At 39.6% G+C, this 22,030-nt stretch overlaps 1 protein-coding gene across 1 annotated transcript in view; it reads right to left on the reverse strand.

Moving 5' to 3' along the window:
* The window catches only part of DSCAM (DS cell adhesion molecule), a 718,109-nt gene that overhangs the window by 247,590 nt on the left and 448,489 nt on the right, over positions 1-22,030 (reverse strand). The window lies entirely within an intron of this gene.

A 22,030-nucleotide genomic window follows, 5' to 3' on the forward strand; every position in this document is an offset into this window, starting at 1 on the left:
GCAGTTGGGAGCTGGAACTCAGAATTGCAAATACAACCAGAGTTAGAGAACTACTGCACTGGTGGCTCAAGTTAGGTCTTGCCTGAGAAATTAAAAATAAATATATAAAAATGGCTGAAGGTACCAACAAGCACACTGATGTCATAACTGCTGTGGATTCTCAATGCCAAGTTAGAGCTTTGGGTTTGAAGTGAGTTGATCTGATGCTAAGAGAGAAAGATTTCAGGCTGAGGTTCTACCTGGTGCTGGCAGACAGAATCAGGTCAGATTAAGGTGTGATTGTTTACAGCGGGAATGTGCTGGGGACAGTGCCAAGTTGCACCAAATATGCTTATGCTTCTTTAACTCTTTCCCCAAGTTGTGTCAAAGTTTACTATGTATGTAAATATTATTCAAAACTAATAAATTACCATATTTTATTATAAAAATATTGTATTTCCTCTATTTTGTTTTCTTGCACACAAAAACCTGGTTGTCAGCATACTCAGACCAACCTTGGCACTTCTCTTGGCTTGGTGCTTGTTGTCTAAATTGCAGATCATTTTTCTAAGATAAGAACTTGGAGCCAGACTACTTGGCTTTAAGTCCAGTTATGCTATTTACTATAGTTACTTAAGCCCTCTCTGGGCCTCAGTTTCCTTATTTATAAAACAAAGAGTGCTTCCTTGAGTTCTGAGTGAGTTAGCTCAGTGATTCACAGACTTCAGCATGCATCCAAATCAGTTTCTTAGGATTAGGACTATTTCACAAGCCTTTAAGATGAGGGGAAAAAAATCAGGTGAATCGAAAAGTACTTGGCTCATTTTCTCTACCATTTACAGTAAAGAGAAGAAATATGTAAAGACTAAGACTTACTTTCCATTCTCTAAATCAAGAAAGAAAGGCAAGACACAGTGTTTTTTGACCTACTTATTGAATAAGAAAACAAACTAGGGTCTAGGCTGTCAAAAATTGTTACACATAAGAATGTCCCTTACAGCATAAGACAGTTATAGGATCGAGGAAGGGCGTGTGCACACTATTTTTCAAGAACAGAGGCAAGTAGTAGCTACAGAAGAATCATTGATTTATAGTATTCTAAGGAGTATCATCATAGCTACTTTTGTCACAGAACAGCACGGCTGAAAATCCAGAAGTGCGCCTCCAAAGCATTGAAACCAGGGTCAGAAGAAACACACTAAACCTCACGCACATCGCTCAGGGGGTAATTCCTAGCTTTGAATGTCTTATTCTAAATCATCACAACACTGTCAGTTTCCTTGTTTCTTGATCTAAACCAGATCCTGAGAGTTCAGGCACACCGATGGAGCTTAGTGAGAAGCTGCAACTGGCGAGCTAAAGATAGGCAAGAAACTGAACTCTAAGGAGCAGACATGAAAAGGCAGCACGCACAGCATGTGGGGGACACAGTGCTGGAGCACACTGCACTTTAATTACTACAAAATCACAGAACTTCATTAAAACAGTGAGTTGTAAGTTACGGTTAACATATTAAATGGAAAAAAGATATATTTAAAATATTTTAAAACATATTTACCAAAAAATTCTATCCAAGATAGTTAAAATAAAAATTTACAAAGGATTTAGTTAGAGGGAAAAATCCTTTTCCCAGAATAAGGTCAAAATGAGGTCTGTTCTGTGTGGTTTTACCTGCCACATGACATCAGGATGTGTGTCCTCGTTAATGTAAATTAAATCACCAGACCTATTTGTCACTTTCCACTGCTTAGATTGCCCCTCTTGCAGCAGCTATGAGTCACGAGTCTGCTGCATAAAAATGCTTAACATTTTGAAGGGTCCAAAATCTTATATTTTATACTCATAAGATATAAAATGGGAGGAAAAAGTCAATCAAGTGATTAAGAAACTCTTCCCATGATTTTGGGAAAGCTGAACCGCCGTTGTGAGACACTGATTGCTTTATCTGGTTCATTACGTCACCCAAATATGGTAAATTCCCTAACTCTTGTTGACAGTGAATGTGTCTATATTACAGGAACAGAAATTCTGAATATGACATACCCTTTCTGCAAGAAGAATATAAATACCTGCTAAATGTCACCTGTTACCACGTTTGTGTGTTTCTCTCTATATTATGGTGGGGGCTCCTCTCTGAGGCTGCTCAGATCTGCTGAATACCACCAAATGTCAATTTAGACTCTTATTCCTTCTAAACCCTTAACGAAAACGTAAAATCAGGCTAATGTGCTTCTGTGTCTTATCCTTCAAAAATTAACTGTATATTCTTCTTCATCGGGGGGAAATTTTTTAAAATTTTCCCCCTGGAGGAGTATGACATATTGATAAAATCACAGTCAATCTTGGGAAACAATCAGTGTCATTTTGATCTGGTTTCTTTAACTCTGATTCTGTTTCTTCCTGTGTAAAATGGTGACAGTGAAACGCAGCTCTTGAGAGCGTTGGCAGAGAGCTTTCCATAACACGCCCAGCACAGAGCCCTGGGAGGTAAACAAAGGATACTCAACCCACATCCTTCCACCTTCCCTCTGTCTATTCCTTTTTTGTCCCACAGCCCGTAATTCACTGGAAAAGCAAATATATCCCATGGATGTTGAGATGTCCCAAGGCCCTATTTTCATTGCCACACATGACTTCATTAATTCTGCATTTTGTCATCTCATTTCCAGTGCTGGTTTAACCTCATGAGTCTCCATACAATTCTTAGGACGACTGCTCTTGGTCTCTCACTGCTCAAAGAGCCTTGAGCCAAAGGCTCCTAAAATCCAGCAATGGACATTTTCATCTTCCCAGCCCCTTTCTCACCCACCTCCTTTTCTCTAATCAAGCTAACAAGATCTTTCTTCCTATCCTTTAGGAGGTTCACTTTTTAAAAACGTCTTACCTGCTTCATGAAGTCTCCAAAATTGTATCTCCTAATCCTGCTCATTACAGGAAAGCAAGTCCCATGACTCGTCTCTGAGAGTTTAGTCACAATTACACACCCATCTTAAGTGTCATATCCACACGGGACATGCCTGTGACCTGCATAACCGTAGAGCTACAAACTGTCTGTTTAAATGCAAGCTGTGACTCCAAAGGATGGGGCTGATGAGTACGTGAGATTTGTGAGTCCAAACCTCATCATCTCATCACTTCCTGGTCTTCTCACTCACAAGACTGGTTATTTGTCCAGTTCTGATACTTTACAACACGCTTTAGCTTTCTCAAATTGTGAATTACTGACCCAGTGTGACAGAGTGCTCCACTCTGCACATACAATACAATCAAACTTCTCCACTCACTCCTGTTGTTCAAAACTCTGCTATGGAAAATATGACATTCATGACTCATGTGAGTATAGTGACTTATGTACATGTCCATTTCTTTAAGTAGAGTGACCCAGGAGGGTAGGAGCTGTATCTAGTTTATTGTTTTTATCTCCCATGAGTAGTGGAATAAATAGTGCCTTGTACATCTTAATTGCATGATTTTTTTTTTTTTTTGGAAATACCTACAGTGTAAACATATGATGAACTTTAGATGACCCTGAAGTCATTAAGAATGACTTAACAGGGACAGGAAGGCAGACACTTCCAGACATAAAAATGCCATCACAGCAGGGACAAGAGAGGTTCCTATTCACAGCTGGTTAGCCCAGGGCCTCAGGGCTTCTACATCGTGGTTCCACGGAGCCAACCTTCCCCTGCGTTGCAAGTTGGGTGACCAGAGTCAACACCTGGCCTTGCTTATTCAGGCACTGCATTTGTGCCAACTCTGAATGGTTCTGTGAGTTTGTTTCCCTGAGATTTGTGACTTCCAGCCAGCAGCAGCCAGAGCTGCTTCTGCTCTCCATGAACTCGGCTGCCAGTCCTGGGGCCTGCACCTGCTCTGGGAGGAAGGGCAGGAGGCCAGGACCCAGGGAGGTGTGCTGAGGGAGTAAGCAGGACATTGCTGCAGCCAGCAGGTGCTGAAAGAAATCAGAGGCTTTTGTGTGTTCACATAAATATGGCCTCCCTGAGTAGCCTTTCTGGGCCTCTCACTCTTAGCTCCCCGTGCGGTTCAACGTGAGCTGACACTAACTGACATCCAGTCGCTGACCTGGGGAAAAAGGCAAGAGTGAGCCAGCAGGGATTCTCTGGCCCTGCCTGCAGGCTGGGAAGGACAGGAAGGACAAGGCATTGTCCTTGCAGCATGGTGGAGATGACTTTTAGGATCTATCCTTAAGGTTTCCTTAAACGATTGAGTCTTAGGCATATTTTAACAGCCCAAACTACACAAAATAATTTTTAAAGATGTTAAAAGTATCTATATTTCTAGACGTAGATTGGAAATAACATATTTGAAATTTTGTGGTTGAATTAAGTAGGGGCTTGGGGTGTATTTAGAAAAATTCATATTTTTGGAATTATTTAAGGCTTACTCAAATGAGAAGTATTTCTCCTTTGAGGCAGGAGTTATAAGCAAAAACAGTAATTGGCATTTGCAGTATTTACTTGGCTTCATTCCAAATTATAAAGAAACATTTTTCTCCATGGACAGAAAAAGGTGGACTAAATCACCCATATTTGTCCTAGTTTCAAAAATTCCCAGGTTACTGAGCCTGCCATGACATGGAGAACTGTTTATGATTAAAGATAAACAAAAAAAGTTGAATATCATTCCATTGTGTGAGTGTGTGTGTGTGTGTGAGTGTGTGTGTGTGAGTGTGTGTGAGTGTGTGTGTGTGTGTGTGTGAGTGTGTGTGTGTGTGTGAGTCTGTGTGAGTGTGTGTGTGTGTGAGTCTGTGTGAGTGTGTGTGTGTGTGGGCACACGTATGTAGGTATCACATTTGCCTTATTCATTCCTCTGCCGATGGACACATTGTTTTCTTATCTTGGCAACTGTGAATGATGCTGCAATGAACCTGGAAGTGCAGATATCACTTCAACATATTGATTTCATTCCCTTTGGACATATACCCAGTTATGGGATTGCTGGATCAAATGGTAGTTCTACTTTTAATTTTTTGATGAACTCCATACTGTTTTCCATACTGGCTGTACCAGTTTATGTCCCCACCAACAGTGCACAGCTATCCCTTCTCTCCACATCCTCACCGACGCTTGTCTTTTGGCTTTTTGATAATAGCCACTCCAACAACATAATCATGTAGACAGTATTTCATAATTCTCACTAAAGATGAGCACCAAAAGTCTAGAATCTCAGCATGTTTGACCTACTATCCTTAGAACATTATCTCTGCTATGGATACTGCTGTGATAAACTCTTTTCTTCAGATTATATTGTAATTTTAAACGAGAGGTTGAACTATTTTATTTTCTGGTGTCATTTCATAATGCATGTTTTTTTTTATATATAGAAGTAGTGTCTTTATTTTACTCAGTAAAGGTTCAAATATGACCAATGTACTGTTAGTTTTTTCAATGATTAGAATCCAATTACACAATATTTGTATGATACACGTGATTTAAATTATGGTTAAAGTAATTAAATGAACCAGTAATACAGTCTCAAAAATAATAAATTTTATCACTATCTGTGCTCATTTGTATGTATTGATTTTAAATATCTAAAACCTAGACAAGTACTTTATAAGAGTTTATAAGAGTTCACTTATTTCTGGGCAAAGGATAATATGGGTGGATGTCTCATTCATCTGAAGAATCACACAACAAATTAGGAAAGAGACTGAAAATCTCAAATAAGTAGTTCGGCAGTTCACACAGAAAGGCGAGCCCCTTGCTAACCAGGCCCTAACTGAACATCGTCCCCGGTGTCCTGGTCTGGCCGTGCTCCCTCCTTCTCTGCCCCTTGGATCCAGCTGTCAGCTTGGTGGCATTGATTGCTTAATCTCGATTTTCAACCAAAAACTCCTTCTCAAGTTTCACGCACGCTTGTTCAGTAGACTGCTAACGTCTTCCTCCTGACGTCCCAGAAGCATCTCAAATCGCAAACCAAACATACCATGTTTCCCCTTAATCTAAGCTTCAGCTTCAATTCCTGGCAGTGACAGCACCATCTCCCAGCTGCAAGAAGCTCAGAATGACAACAGTGTTCCCCGCTGTACATTTCTCTTTGTCTCCAGCCACTGCTGTGGGTTGTCTCGTCTACTCCACGTCTCAGCGTGTCTCATGTCTGGTTCGTTTTTTCCAGACACATTATCATTACCTTTGACTGCAACGTTTCCAACGGTGCTCTAACTGGTCTTCCTATATAGCCTTTTTAATCTTTCTGCACTGCAATCCGTCTCGCATACCTCAACCAGAACAATTTTCTGAAACGTGGTGGCGATCCTGTCCCTCTGCTTCAGTGGCCTCACCACCTCTAGCGTAATGCGGAAGGGGCCAGACTGTACACGGTCCACACCCGTCTCTGGGCAGACTCAGGCCTTCGCCTACAGTGACTGCCCTTTGTTTCAGCCACACTGCCTCCTGCACCTTGTCCCCTTCTCCGTCCCTGTGCCCTGCCCTGGCCCCATTCTCACCCCTACCATCTTATAACAGGGAAACCTGGCTCGGTCACCCCTGCTTTTGGAGACCTGTTCAGGCCCAGCCCTTTTGAGACCCAGCTCAGTTTCTCCTGGACATTCTTTCCTGACTCTGGACTTCTAACCCCACCCCCTGCCCAGAACTGGCTCCGTCGTCCACATCCACTTTCTCTGCTTCTAAAACACCTAACGCATATTTCTTTGACGGTGCTGTGTTGAAGATCGGTGCTTTCCTTATTTGCATCCCCACTGTTCTCCCACAGCCGGTGGTGATGGTTTCTGTTTCTGAACCTGCGTGGCCCTTTTCTCAAGACATTTGAGACCTCTCCTGCCACACGCTGCGGTTATTGGTAGGTCCTCCCACTGACCCCACGCTCTTGTTGGCAGTGACCAGCCTATAAGCACTTGATCTCATTTACGGCAGATGCACGAATATTACCTGAACAATTTTTTTTTTTTTTAAATCTTAGGACTCAACAAAACTAAAGAGAATTTTTGAGTTAGAAATTGTTGTGATGACAAAGATGTAGTCCAATTATGCTGCAATCACATACTGTGGTTTCTCATGTCTACTTTGGAATACTGGACCAATGTCATTACAGAGAGTGGGAGCAATTTAATCACAAAATGTTTTCTGAAAAAGACATTTAAAATACACATCTGTAGCCATTTGATGTGAGTGACAGGAGTTGATGAGCATGGAGAGGCATTGCCCAGATTCCTGTTCAAGACAAGACATGTTACCCTCAATTCAGGGGGTGACATCAGCCGGCACCCTTTTGTTACCAGCCACTTCAGATATTGTCTCGGTTGCAGGAGTCCACTTCGCCCAAGGACAGGACCTTTCTGGAAAGCCCTACACCCGATGACTGACTGAGGAGGCAGTTGTGCCCAAGGTCAGGACAACTCGGAAGGGCTGTTCTTGCTCCACAGGTCCCCGAGGAGTCAGCTGAGACTGTCATTGGCCTGCACCTCCCTTTGTCCAATTCTTCTTCCTTTCCTTCCCTCCCTCAGTGATCGGAAAGCACTTCTGTATAAACATCCTGCACTCTAAACTCCATCTCAGTCTGCTTCCTCAGGAACCTGACTGCAACAGTGTGTTCCATCTAAAGCAAAAATTTCATGCACCATTCATAGCAAAACTGGGTCTGTTTGTAACACTGTGTACTCCCTCCATCCATCCCTGTCACTTTTATTCATTTTATATTGTGACTAGAGGACAATATCGTGTGTGCTGAGTTCTCTTTCAATAAGACCCATCTATACGTGATGAGCAGTATCTTGCTATTTTCCTGCAAAACAGAAAAGGAAAGACAGAAGCAAGGAAAAAAAATAGTTTGACAGTTTGGTTTTAAGATTGCTGCTCATGACCTAAAAAAATTCTGTGTGTTTGGTTGCTTTTACCCATTCAGTTGCCGCAAGTTCAGCCAGTGTTCAAAGCTAAAATGTTGTCTTTATAGCTAATATTTGGAATAAATCAGGGATAAGAGTAGCTAACCCTCCTATGATGATTTTTAAATAAGGAAGTTCTTATGTAGGATGCTTATTTTGGATGGCCAGATTGTACGAGGAGCTATAGGGCCATAAATAAGACAACATAAGGAGAAAGGTAAGAAAAATAACCTTTCTTTCAAAAATTATGTAAAATTATCAAGTAAGTTTATGGGAGGGAAAAAACAATTAAAATGTTTCAGGTAAAAAATCATCCTCAAGGTATAATGTAGACATATAATGAAGAAAAATAGGAACAATTATTTTCCTCAGTAGAAAAGATGCAAGTTAGACATGAAAAAGGGAAAAGATGAACCGCTTGCAATTTAGGTATATAAAACAGTAGAACAAGCTCTGAGAAACATGACCGTATCTCCCGCCAAGGCACTTTCAGAAAAAATTAATTGCCTATAATATTGTCAGCCAGATGCTCGAAGGGGGATACGATGGAAGAAACTGCATGGTTTCTTGGGATGATTCTAGTCTTCAGCCACATAAGATGTTTCTTTCAAGTTTTTTTAAGGAAGATATTTCAGAACCATGATCACATTAAATTGAAATGGTTTCTTTACCACTTTAAACTGATGAACAACTTCACCATTCATGGAAATTTCTGAATTTAAACAATTAGAGTCACCATAGTCTGAGGAGGATGGAAGGTTATGTTTCCCTTGGGTGAGGGCAATGGCGTGTTTGTGCAGACGGCTTTGTAATAAAACTGAGTAACTTTTCTGATTCACCCAAGCTGTATCTGTAATATTAAAAGAAAAATCCATTTGAATCATCAAGGCATCAAGAAAATGAGACAAAGCTCATGTTGTACTTATCTAGGTGGAGAAAAGTCTCATCCAGATGGGTTGCAATTTTTTTTTGTTTATATGGACTTTTGATAGAAACAAAGCCATGTGACTTCAATCAGAAGTGATGATAGCTATGCTAAATGACACGGATAAACAAGAGTCACAAAATCACTGACATGCATTTTAAAATTCAGCTGATTTTTCCAATTATCTTCTTTACAAGAGTTGTTTGTAATACCAGATTATTTACTTCAGAAGTATTTTCCATAACCTTGACTTAAAAAAGGTCATCTCTCTTTAGAAGCTTGGTTATTAGTTGTAACTAACTTGAAGTGGCTGCATTTTTTTCAGTGCTAAAATATGTCATAGTGAAGATAAAGGTATAAAAAGGTAGCTATGCTGTTTCAACAAAGCTTTAAGTCAACCAAGTTATTGTGACAAGTTTCAGGACACTGAATTAGTGATACAATGAAGGAACGATAGTTTTAAATAACTGAAAATAGACCACTAAGAGACGTGTCCCCCTACACTCCACCCACTCAGTACTCACATCAACATAAATCTGTGTAAAACGGATTACATGGACCTACTTTCTACTCTCGCAGGTCAACTATATGTCCCTGAGCAAGTCATACATCTCCCGGTCTGAGTTTCTTCATGAGGATTCAGACAAGATAGTTTTCAGCATTGACACATTCTGATTCTCTGAATGAAAGGTTCAGAGTGACATCTTCCAGGTATTTTTATTACTTGTAGATAACTTGGAAAATTCAGGTTGGCAAAACCAAGGTATTTTGTTCCCAAGCCTAGATCAATACACATAACAAGTAACTAGTTCTTTCTTGAATAAATTAACCAATTCTCTCACCTAATTGAACTTTGCACCATGAAATTCAGGTCCAGGGATATGTAATACCAGCATATGTATGACCACTTACTATAAACAGAACTTACTATAAATAACTGAGAGAGTCTAGTGCAAACCAAAGAGATAACAGGAAATAGAAATGGAAAATAGGAAATAATTTGGGTAAAATAACCGCTGATATAAGATTAATTAAAATAAACATATATGTAAAATGTGAATCAAAGGTCTCTCACACACAGGAATAAAAGTTGGGTTCAAATAACACCATGAACAAAAGGCTACAGGAGCTGAAGAAATGGGAAGAGGCACCCAGCGAATGTGAGATGATGGCAAGAAGAGTAATTTGTCAGCCATATAATCCAAGACAAAAAGTCAGAGATTATAGCAGAAAAAAATGCAAACCAATTATATTTCACAATTTTAACACCCTTTTTATAATTGATCAATGAAAGGAATAAAAACTAAGCAAAGCTAGAGATGAAACATACTATCATTATTAAATTTAATCTAACACATGGATAAAAGTATGCCTAACAACTGTAAGGCAAAAACAAACATTATTTTTTAAAATAGATGAAACATGCATAGAGAAAGGTTTAATTCATTTCACAAAGCTGAAAGTATCTCTGACAGCACCATCATGGTATCTCAGGATATGGAGAGGAGAAGAAAACGTGGGTCATTTAATAAAGAGTATTGGGGAAGCTGACCCAATATAGATGAAGGAAAAATTGGCCTCTACCTTTATGATGTCTATGAACCTTAATGTGGGTCGAAGACCAAATGTGGACAATGGAAATATAGATACAGAGCAAATACAGAAAAAGACAGGAATGTGTCTGCATGAACTCAGTGACTCTTAAACAAGATCCCAGTGAAGATACTCCAAGACAGAGACAAGAGACAGTCTGGGAAAAGATATTCAAAACCATTTCTAGCTAACAAGAACTTCGTATTTACATTAGAGAACTACAGTAAAGCACGAAGAAATAACAAGATTGATGGCAAATGGGCAAAGAAAATGCTTAGAGGGGATGCTCAACGTCTGATGAGAGTATAAACAGGCATTCAACCTCAGTAGTGATGGAAGAAAAACAATTAAAATAAAGCACTACTTTACATCAACTAGATTCACAACAATTAGAAACACGGATAATAGCAATTATTGACTGGGAAGTAGGAAAATCTCTCATGCTTAGCTGGTGGTAGCATATACTGGTATTAGGAATTTTGGAGAGTGGCTATGCAATTATTAATGAAGTTCAGTTAAATTCTATGACCTGACAATTCTACTACTGGCCCCGTATTAATACTACACGTGGACACATTTACAGGCTACTCACGGTAGCATTTGTAGAGTCAAAGAGCTGGGGGGCAACCGAAGTGTTTACTTTTGTACATAAGTGTGTCTCATAGGTACACACTTACGTACAAACGCTCCCAAAATTCGTGTATCCTTATAAGACAAATGATCCCAAAATTGGTAGATGGTCAAAAAAAGAGACTAAGCAAAATAAAACAAAATAAGGAACTTGTATAGACTGATGATAATGGTGTGGTGTAAACCAAAAGTTAACAAAACAAAACAAAAATCCCAAATGATGAATGGACAGCATCATTAGGGGTTTTTGTTCGTGAGTCCAAAGCTGTGACTCAACAGTGGGACAAGGGTTCCAACAAAGAAGTCTTATCTCCAGTTTGGAAGTGGCACTCTCATTTCCCTCCTCTGTTTATTGGGAAATGCCAGAGAGCTGTGTTTCTTTGAGAGTAAACAGACACATCAGTGTGTCCTTGCAAAGGAAAAGAGCTGCTGAACTCTGCTGCATGCAAAGTAGTTGAACAAACAGGGGTGTCAGAGATGGCTAGGCAGGAAGACAGGGGCCCACTGTTTTGCACATTTGGGAGCTTTACAGGGAGAGAGTGGAGCTGTTAAGTGTTGCCCTTGGGGGAATAATGGGACCAGAAAGAAGGGAAGAGCTAGAGAAGGCAGATTTGTATCCCACAGGAGGAAGAACTGTCTGAGGATCACACCCATGTAGAAACAGAAATGGCTTAGAGCTTAGTGAAGCGCTGCACAGACTGCGTAGTCAGAGCCTAGAAAAATGTGGGGTGCAGTCTAGGGGCACAATGAGTATCACATGGGAGGCTGGTCTAGATAAACTCCAAGTTCATTTACACCCCTAAGATTCTATAATTGTATCATTTACGTATTCATCTGTAATCACATATATAATGATGTATATATATATATTCATGTCTATCTGTACATGAATAAAATGCACATAAATGTATGAATATTTAACACATATGTGTCTTATAGTCATACATAATATATCTTTATTTATATATAAATATAAATGTATGTATGTGTGCATAAGCTACACAATTCTGAATTTATATATTTAAATAATTACTTGTGTTTTGTACCATCCATATAAAAGATCATACCGCATGATTTTGAATAATTGAGAGTCCTTCTTTCTGATTTAAAATATCATTATTTGAGCATTATTACTAGCACAACCAAAGGCATTTTTCCTGTGTGTGTGTGCATATATATATGTATGTGTTTGCAAAGAGACTAATTATGAGTTAGGCAGAGAAAGTGTAAGTAATGTTCTCGGCATTCTTTTTCCTTTCTCATCTCTACTTAATTCTCTCCTTCTCTAAGTTTCCCATGTCTAGCAAGCATAACAAGCATTGCAATACATAATTTCTTCTACAATTTTAATTTTAACTAAGTAAGAGAATTTTGTTCTTATATGATGATTTTGTATCCTGAAACTTTGTTGAATTCATTTATTAGTTGTAATACTTTTTGGTGGAGTCTTTACAGTTCTCTCTCTATATATATGATCATGTCATTTGCAAACAGAAACAATTTAACTTCTTTCTTTCCAACTTGAGTGCCTTTAATTTCTTTCTCTTGTCTGATTGCTCTGGCTGGGACTTCCAGTACTATACTGAATAGAAGTGGCAACAGTGGACACCCTTCTCTTGTTCCCAATCTTAGAGGAAAAGCTTTCAACTTCTCTCAATTGAGTATAATGTTAGCTGTGGGTTTGTTATATATGACATTTACTGTGTTGAGGTATATTCCTTCTACATCTGAATTGTCGAGAATGTTTATCATGAGATGTTGAATTTTCTCAAATGCTTTTTCCGTATCTATTGAAATGATCATATGCTAAAGTTGCTGGATGTGAAATCAATGTAAAAATTCAGTAGCGTTTCTATGCACTAACAATGAACTATCTGAAAAAAAAATCCAGAAAACATCCTCATTTACAATAACTACACAAAAATAAAATAACTTAGGAATAAATTTAACCGAGGAAGTGAAAGATTTTTATACCTAAAAACCACAAAACATTGATGAAAGAAATTGAGAAAGACACAAATAAATGGAAAGGTATCCTGTGTTCATGAACAGGAAGTATTAATATTGTTAAAATGTCCATACTACCCAAAGTGATCTACAGATTAAATGCAATCTCTGTCATACCAATTACATTCTTCACAGAACCAGAGAAACAATCCTAAGATACACACAGAACCACAAAAGACTCTGAGGAGCCAAAGCAATCTTCGCACAAAGGACAGAGCTGGAGGCATCGTACTAGCTGACTTCGAAATATACTGCAAAGCTGCAGTGACAACACAGCATTGCGCTGGCACCGAAACAGACACACAGACCTGGAGAATAGGATGGAAAGCCCAGCAATGAACCCACACATTTACAGCCAACTGATTTTCAACACAGGAGCCAAGAACACACAATGGAGGAAGGACAGTCTCTGCAATAAACGGAGTGGAGGAAACTGGATTTCACATGCGGAAGAATCAAATTAGACCCTTATCTTTCGCTATATTCAAAAATCAACTCAAAATGGATTAAAGACTTAAATGTAAGACCCTAAACTATGAAGCTACTAGAAGAAAACGCAGGGGAAAAACTCCGTAACATTGCTCTGGGCAATGACTTTTTGGTTATGACCCCAAAAGCACAGGCAACAAAAGCAAAAATAGATAGAATTATATCAAACCAAAAAGCTTCTGCACGGAAAAGGAAAAAAATCAACAGAATGAAGAGAAAACTTACAGAATGGAGAAAATATTTGCAAATTATCCACCTGATAAGGAGTTCATATCCAAAATATATAAGGAATTCAAACAACTCAATAGCAAAACAATAAGTAACTGAATTTTTAAAATGGGCAAAGGACCTGAATAGACATTTCTCAAAAGAAGACATACAAATGGCCAAAAAGTATATGAAAAAAGGCCCAACATCACTAATCATCAGGGAAATACAAAGTTTTAAAAAACATAATGAGCTATCACGACACACTTGTTAGACTGTTATCAAAAAGACAAAAGATAAGTATTGGCAAGGCTGTGGAGGAAAAGAAAGCCTTTGTACACTGTTGGTGGGAACATAAATTAGTACAGTCATTATGGAAAACAGTACGGAGGTTCCTCAAAAATTTGTACCCCCATAATATTCTGAAATAAAAATAAAGTAAAATAAAACAAAACTGCCATATTATCCAGCAATCCCACTACTGGGTATGTATCCAAAGGATATGAAATCACCATGCCAAAGAGATATCTGTATGTCTATGTTCACTGTAGCATTATTCACAATAGCCAAGGTATGGAATGAACCTCAGTGTCTATCAACAGATAAATGAATAAAGACAGTGTGGCATATGTGCACAATGGAATACTATTCCACCTTAAAAAACGAATGAAATCCTGTCTTTTGTGACAATATGGATGAACCTGGAGGACATTATATTAAGTAAAATAATCCAGGCACAGAAAGACAAACAACATGGTCTCACTTATATGTAGATTCTAAAAAAGATTGATCTCACAGAAGTAAAGAGTGGAAAGTGGTTACCGGGGGCTGGGGTGTTTGGGGAGATATTGATCAGAGGATACAAAATTTCAGTTAGACAGGAGCAATAAGTTCAAGGGATTTTATTGTACAACATGGTGACTGCAGTTAATAATATATTGTGTTCTTGAAAACTGCTAAAAGAGTGAATGTAAAGTGTCCTCACCACAAAAATGATAACTGTGTGAGGAATGCATATGTTAACTAGCCAGATTTAGTCATTGCATAATGTATATACATTTCAACACACCATGCTGTGCACAGGAAATACATACAATTTCATCTGTCAAGGTAAAAAATTATATATATATATTTTTTCTTTTATATCACAACAGATCCTACACATGGTATTTTTTCCCCCTCTAGTTAAGGTAAAGCAATTTGAGATATTTATAAAACATTTAATAAAGTGATTTTTTTAAGAAAGGGACCTGCTCCATTTTCTAGAACAGAAGAATTATAAATCATTCTACGTCCCGGACAAATATGTCTGAAGGAAAGTGTAGGAGCTGAGTTCTGAGCTCAGTTCTGACATCCTATATCACTTCTGTAGACACTCTAGAGCATAAATCCCCAGGTGTGCTGAGCAAACGCATCCACTGAAGAATGCTTACGCGTGAGAGCTGCCTTTGGGAGTTTAGCAAGGAGGGACAGTGAAAGTTCCCACTTCATTAGCCTTCTTTCCTCATGCGAGGGCCTTAAATCAACAAAGAAAATTTAAATTCCCATTTGAAATCATAAGTACCTACAAAAGGATGATATATTTAATGCATTACTCTTATATTCTCCCCTGGGTCTATTTTTCTCTTACATTATTTATAAAGAAAACTCTGCATTCCCTAAGTAGTTGTTGAAAAATAAATATAAGAATGTCAGAAAAGACTGTAATGTATGGCCACACACAAACGACAGCAGCAAATAGGACCCTAAATTAAACACTGTTCAACTTTAGTGAAGGAATAAAGAGAAAAGTAACCATATACTTTCTATGAACTGTAATGACTCCAGTAGCTAGAGAGGCAGCAAGAGAGAGTGGAAGAAAGTGACAGATAAAGAGAGAAACATTCTTCCTCCCTGGCAGGGTTGAGTTTGGGACTCCGTGGAGGCTGATGGTGCTCTGGCAGGAACAACAAAGGAGCAAATGCCAGAAAATGGGAGTGCGGGCACTGCCAAGGGTGCTTCTGTGCACAAAGCTGTCCCTCCCCCTGGGCCAGATGACATCAGTGGTCAGGAGCCCTTCAAGAATGATGGCATTAGAAGGGCGCATTCCCAGCTGTTCACATAGAGACGGAAGAACAGACCCACTCCCGGTGCCATTTTAAATTTAGCATCCACTCCCTCGACTGTACCAGCACCAATGCAGCAAGACAGTGACGGTGACAGATGAGATGCAGCACAGGACAAAAAGCTGCAGTGGAAGCAGGACTTTTATGTCAAAATGTGCAGAACAGTGTCCCTGTTAGGCTATAGCATACAAAGGGCCACTACCACGAGAGCCGGGAACCCTGGCAATGACATCTAATTCTCCCCTCTCCTCTGAAGGAGGACCTGGGGAAATGTTATCTTAAGTTAGATTGGGAAATTGTTGCAAATATAGAAACAGAACGCAGTGTGGAAAAGTGAATGTTCACGATTGCTCTCTGCATTGCTAGCATGACCATCTTATCCCATCATTGACAAACATTAATTTAAACTATCCATAAAATATAATTCTGAAAACTTGATGGATGCAACTTAGACACTCATCCACTTACAGTTTCAACTGTCTTTCTCTGCTAATGTTAGTTACCTGGCTCCCCAAAATCTACATGTCGAAATTCCCGTGGTCTGAGTCCGGAAGGGTGGTCCACAGACACTTTCTACCAAGCCCTGCCCATCATAAGATTTCCCCCAAGCCACTCAGATTCCGGATCCCGTGCCTTGGCCTCCCCATCACTCAAGCTCGAACTTGTTGAGTCACGTTGTGGGCCTCACCTGTCCTCTCTCACCAAATCCAGTGCCTTCCTTTTATACTAGCTCTCCAAATTAATGAACTCTCTCTTATCTTAGTCCCTCAATATGTTTTGCCTACTTTTTAAACAGTCTTCCCTCTTGACTTTTTAAATAGCTCTCTTCCTGGGTTGTCTTCACTGTCCTGACCCCCCACGCCCCACCCCATGGCTTTCCACTGCAATATGAGTAACTTTTCTAAGAGTCACCACAGGGTCATGTTGGAATCGAAAGATCTGCACTTGAGCCTTGACTGTGTTACTGGATGACTTTGTGCAAGTCTCTCTGTACTCTGTTCTGTTTCTCTGATTGTGCTTTGTCTACATGACAGAGTCACTGCTGAGTATTAATTAAGGTGACACATATGAAAGTGTTTTGTAAACTATAGTGTTTCATATAAATATAAATAGAAGGTGACATTTTTATCTAGCAGCCAATTAACTTTCCTGGAAGTGTTGGTCCCCAGCAATTACAACACTCAATTAGGCACCGTTCAAGTTCAATGTGGCACCTAAAAGGGGAAAGACAAAGCTTTGAAATGTGTTAAATATAAAACTGCTTGTGGAGTTGAAGTGAAAGAAGGGATTTTGACTTTTATTTCTGCCTATCTGTTTGAAGGCAGCAAAACTGCACTTCTGGATAGTTAGATATATTTCAGAACTGCTTAAGCAGCAGCCACCATCAGTAATAAGCATGTTATTTATATCAATATTTGGGTTTTATTTTCTAATTTTCCCAGTATATGCTGCAAAATAAGCAGAAGGGTCATGATTATTACCAAAAAAGACGTGGCGGAAAAATAATATTGTTTCCAAATGTCATCTAAACACATCTATACACACACTTTACCACTATATTCAGTGCAAAGGAAGAACCTCCTGGAAACAAGATAAGAATGACTGGCTTGCGCAGTTTGGGGCAGTATTGCTGGGATCAAGTGGGTCTACTTCCACTTTCAAAGTGAGCCAACTTCTGAAGCATTAGGTCTGCTCTTCTAAAATTACCCAGATGCAATACTCCTCTAGTCTACCAGGAAAGGTAACGGAGCTGCACTTAGATGAACAAAATAGGAAAGACTGTTTTTCACTCCCGGTCCATAGGGAGAGCCAAAATGCTAAGTTTTCTCTCACAATTTAATTCATTCCTTATCTTCTTTCCTAACATCTCATAATAGGAAATAGCAAAGGTTATTAATTTCTAAAACGTCTTGATGAACTGTAATCCTGGCCACTGGAGTGTGATTTAATTTACATATTTCATTCCAAAATATTTTAAAATGCAAATGTAAGTGTTCAGAAGTCAATTTGGTTAAGATCTTTCTAACATGTGAGTAAAGGCTAAAGTTGTTAATGGTGTATAATTGTTACTGGGTACTGAACGTTAAAAGTCATCTTAAACAAGAAATGGTAACTTAAACAAAATTGCTGAAAATATCTGTGCCAGGGTGCCACGCATGTGAGCATGAAGGACGAAGGGAAAGATGCCCTAGGCCAGCATGGAGAAATTCAGAACTTGCTATTTTGCATTAGGTAAGTCCTAGACAGGCTTATGCAGAAGTATCCTATCCACCCAGCTTGCAGTTTCCCATTTCAGTATCTAAAGCTTCATGTGTCTACACAGAAAAGATGAAGAATAAAAATAAGATGGTATACCCTGCAGTATTGAGAGCCAACAATTGTATAAAACACTCCTTAAAAGAAACATGTTTTGAAGCAAAATGTATACACTCTCACTCTGCTCAGACATGTGAACAAAAAATTAATTTATATCTAATGAACACTAACTGGACACATATGTTCTGAGCAAGTTCTGTCTTCCCAGCTTCTTGGCAAACCTACTGTTAAAGTCCTTCCAACTACGTGTCTGTTAGTGCATGATATTCTCATACTTCAGGGCCACAGAGTGATCCAATCTGCCATCTAGAAGGCTCTTGTTGGCGATTGCCAGAGATGTCTCTAATTTTGTATATTTGGCTGTTGTAAGTTTCATAGAGATCTATTTGGTTTCATCATAATCTTGCTTCTGGAGGGCTTCCTGCTTTCGTGGTGGTCATGATTTGATGGTCACACCTGATATCTCCTTCGACTCTGCCTCTCTCTTCCCTGCCCTCCCGTATCCACGGTCTTTGCACGTCTGTTGTTTTGTTTCCCTCCTTCCTTGGAATGCTCAGCCTTCTCCCAGCTCTGGTGGCGGGCGGAGGCAGCAGCCTGTCTAGGCACCCATGGCTCTGGCGCAGCAGCTGGTCCAGGAATGGGCTCGTGGCTTACAGAGAGTCAGCCAGTTTCTCTCTGGGATTATCCTACATAAATTGTCATGGAGGAGCTCTTTCCTGTGCAAGCTGCAGATGGGAATGTTAGAGAGAGATCCTAGCTCAGTATGCCGTCACACGGAGAAAGCACTGTGAGGGAAGTAGGCTGATGTTCAGAGGGACGCACAGCAGGGAGAAGGTTCAGGCAGCAGTCAAGGGTCCAGGTCAGGCCTCCCGAGACCTCTCCTGCCTCGGCCCCTCCCTTGGCTTAACTCATCCCTGCATCTCCAGCCCTGTCTCCCCCGGACACACTCTTGTAACCGTGGTTGTTTAAGCCAATTTTGATTTGGGTTCCTGCACTGGGCAACAAGTAGGGTCATGGTCCATACATTGATTCGTGCCAATCTAGGAAATTTAAAAACGGACAAATTTAAATTCCAAACAGTCCTTGCCTTAACTATGGCCAGACTTTATCTTTAGACTCTTGGTGAATAGGTTTTAATGTGAGTGTGACCGAGAGATTGGTAAGTCTGTCCATGCAAAGTTAAAACCAGCAGTGAAGCACACAAAGTCCCCGTAGGGGACATCCAGGCCGGGGCGTTGCACATCGTCTGTTCCCTGGTGTTGCCAATCTGCAGCCCAGATCCCTGAACTCCAGGTTCACACATCTAACTTCCTTCTCACTGTGTCACTTGTTTGTCTAACATGTATTTCAACCTCAACGCATCAAAAACTAGAGCCCTAACTTCCTCCCTCAAACCGCTTCACTGTGTCTTTACTGATTCAGTAGAAGGCGGAGCCAGGCTTTCCACCGCTCAGGCTGAAATCTTGGTAAGACCCTTGATGTCTTCATTTCCCTCACAGCCGCATCCAATGCATTAGGAAATCCTACTGACTTGGCCTTCAAATGCACCCACGGTCTGTCTTCTATGCACCACCTCCACTGCTGTTCCTCTGGTCCAGCTACCCCATCTCTTACTGTACTTCCTTTCCAACAGGTCGCTCTGCTTTGTCGCTCCTTCCCCTGTACGCTGTGCTCAGCACACCAGTCAGATGTATCCTTTATTTTTATTTTTTATTTTTTGAGAGACAAGTTCTCGCTATGTTGCTCAGGCTGGAGTGCAGTGGCTATTCACAGGTGTGGTCATAGCTCACTGCAGCCTAAGACTCCTGGTCTCAGGGGATCCTCCCTCCTCTCCTCCTCCAGTAGCTAGGACTACTGGTGCACGCCACCATGCCCAGCTAGAAGCATCCTTTTAGAACCTAAGTCAGGCCATGTAATTCAGAGAAAAATCCCAACTCCTTAAAACCCAAGTCCTGGTCTACTGGGCTCTCCATGAAAAAACTCTCCCACTTTTGATTAAAGGCTTATTAATTTCCTCTTGTTCACTTGGCTCCCACCACACCAGTCTCTCTGTTATTCCTCAAGCTTGCCAGACACCCTGGACTGTCATCATTCTATCTGATCCCTTTGCCTAGAATATCCTTCCCCCAGATATCTGTTTGCTGTCTTGCTCCTCTCCACATCTTTGTTGAAATCTCACTTTGTCAAAGATGCCTTTCCTGACACCCTGTGAAATTTTGCAAACCCCAAATCCCAGCAACTTCCTCACCTCACCAGCTTTTTTTTACCAGACCACTATAACAAAACACCACATAAAGCGGTATTCTCCTTCTTTTGTTTGGAAGTCCTTGAAAAGGAGCTGGCAACTTGTATACTACAGAATGCACACCTGGATGAAGAGAAGCTCCTGAAAACAAAACTATTTTATTGAATTATTTCCTCAAATCCTAATAGATGCATAGGTTACAAAAGACAGTAAATCCTTCTTTTAGACATAAGCTAGTCTGAGTTGATTTCTGATCAACTTCAAAAAGATCAGTATCAATACACTGATTTATACCGATCTGATAAATTTTAGGAATAAAAGTCCATGGTTCGAATGGACTTTGTTTAAATTTATGTCTCCTAAAATTTAGCATTAGATTATTTATACTTATTTATCCAATGGTCATAGTTCTGACAATTTTTCTTAAAAGAAATCTTAAAAGCCAAAGCCAAAGGCCAATGCATACAAAAGTTCATTTGATACACCATGCATAATGATTAAACATTAGAAATACATTGACTTTTTAGCCTTAGCTTAGATGTTTTCAAAATGTAGCTCTCAGACCTCTGGGGATCCTCAAGACCATTTAGGGGGTTTGCAAGGAGAAAATCTTTTTCATTATGATACTGAGACATTATTTGCCTTTCTCTCTGTGTTGACATTTGTGCTGGAGCAAAAACAATAAGGGGGTGAGACTTCTGGGGCCCCAGTGCAAAATCATGGCAGTGATGCCAAAATGTACTAGTCATCGTGCTGTTTACCACCACTCATCTGAGTTGTTTTTTATTAGGACACATTCATTTAAAAACACTTGATGAAGCAACAAAAATAACAGTTATTAAATCTCAACCCTTAGGCTCATGTCATTTTCAATATTCTATGTTCTTTGTAATAAAATGGGAAGAACACACAAAATGTTTCTGCTGCCAACTGAGCAGAATGTTTGTCTTAAAGCAAAGTCCTTGTGTGCTTGTTTGAGCTACAAACTCAACTACTTGCTTTCTTTTTTTCATGAAATTCCAGCTACCTAAAAATTATAGTTACTCAGACTTGTCTATTTGGTAAACATTTTCTTGAAAGAGAGAGAAATGAGCCCATTACTCCTAAGATCACAATTAACAGTGCTTGCTGCAAATAATAAAATTCAAACTCTCAAGCCAAAACTAGAATTTTAGAATTACTTCTATCTGCCACCATGACCTTGACAGCTTACCAATACTTGAAGACTTTTCTGATAAGATCATGGTGACATTTACAAATGTAATATTTTGATATTATATAATGAATTGTGTCAACATTTGGAAGATCTAATCACATGTGAGTACAATATTCATTCAAAAGGCATGAGAGATCAATGAATTTTAAGATGGCAGAGTACAAAAAATTTATTGATATGGCATCTGATTCTCCATTGCAACTATTAAAATATTGCCATATTTTCATTCTATACATAGTGTCAAGTACTCTCAGGTAATTTTTTGCTTTATTCACTTCCTTTATTTGTTTACTTTTTGTCTGTCCTGACTGAAAAAGACAGTTCTGTGAGGGAAAGAACCTTGTCTACCTTTTTCATCACTGTATTTCTTAACGCCTAGAGCAGTGCCTGCATGGATCAGGTGTTCTGCAAACAATGGTTGAAGAAATAAATACAATCACAAGATGAACTTTTATGC

Source organism: Lemur catta, chromosome 1 (genome assembly GCF_020740605.2).
Source record: "Lemur catta isolate mLemCat1 chromosome 1, mLemCat1.pri, whole genome shotgun sequence".
In the NCBI taxonomy this organism is placed as follows: Eukaryota; Metazoa; Chordata; class Mammalia; order Primates; family Lemuridae; genus Lemur; species Lemur catta.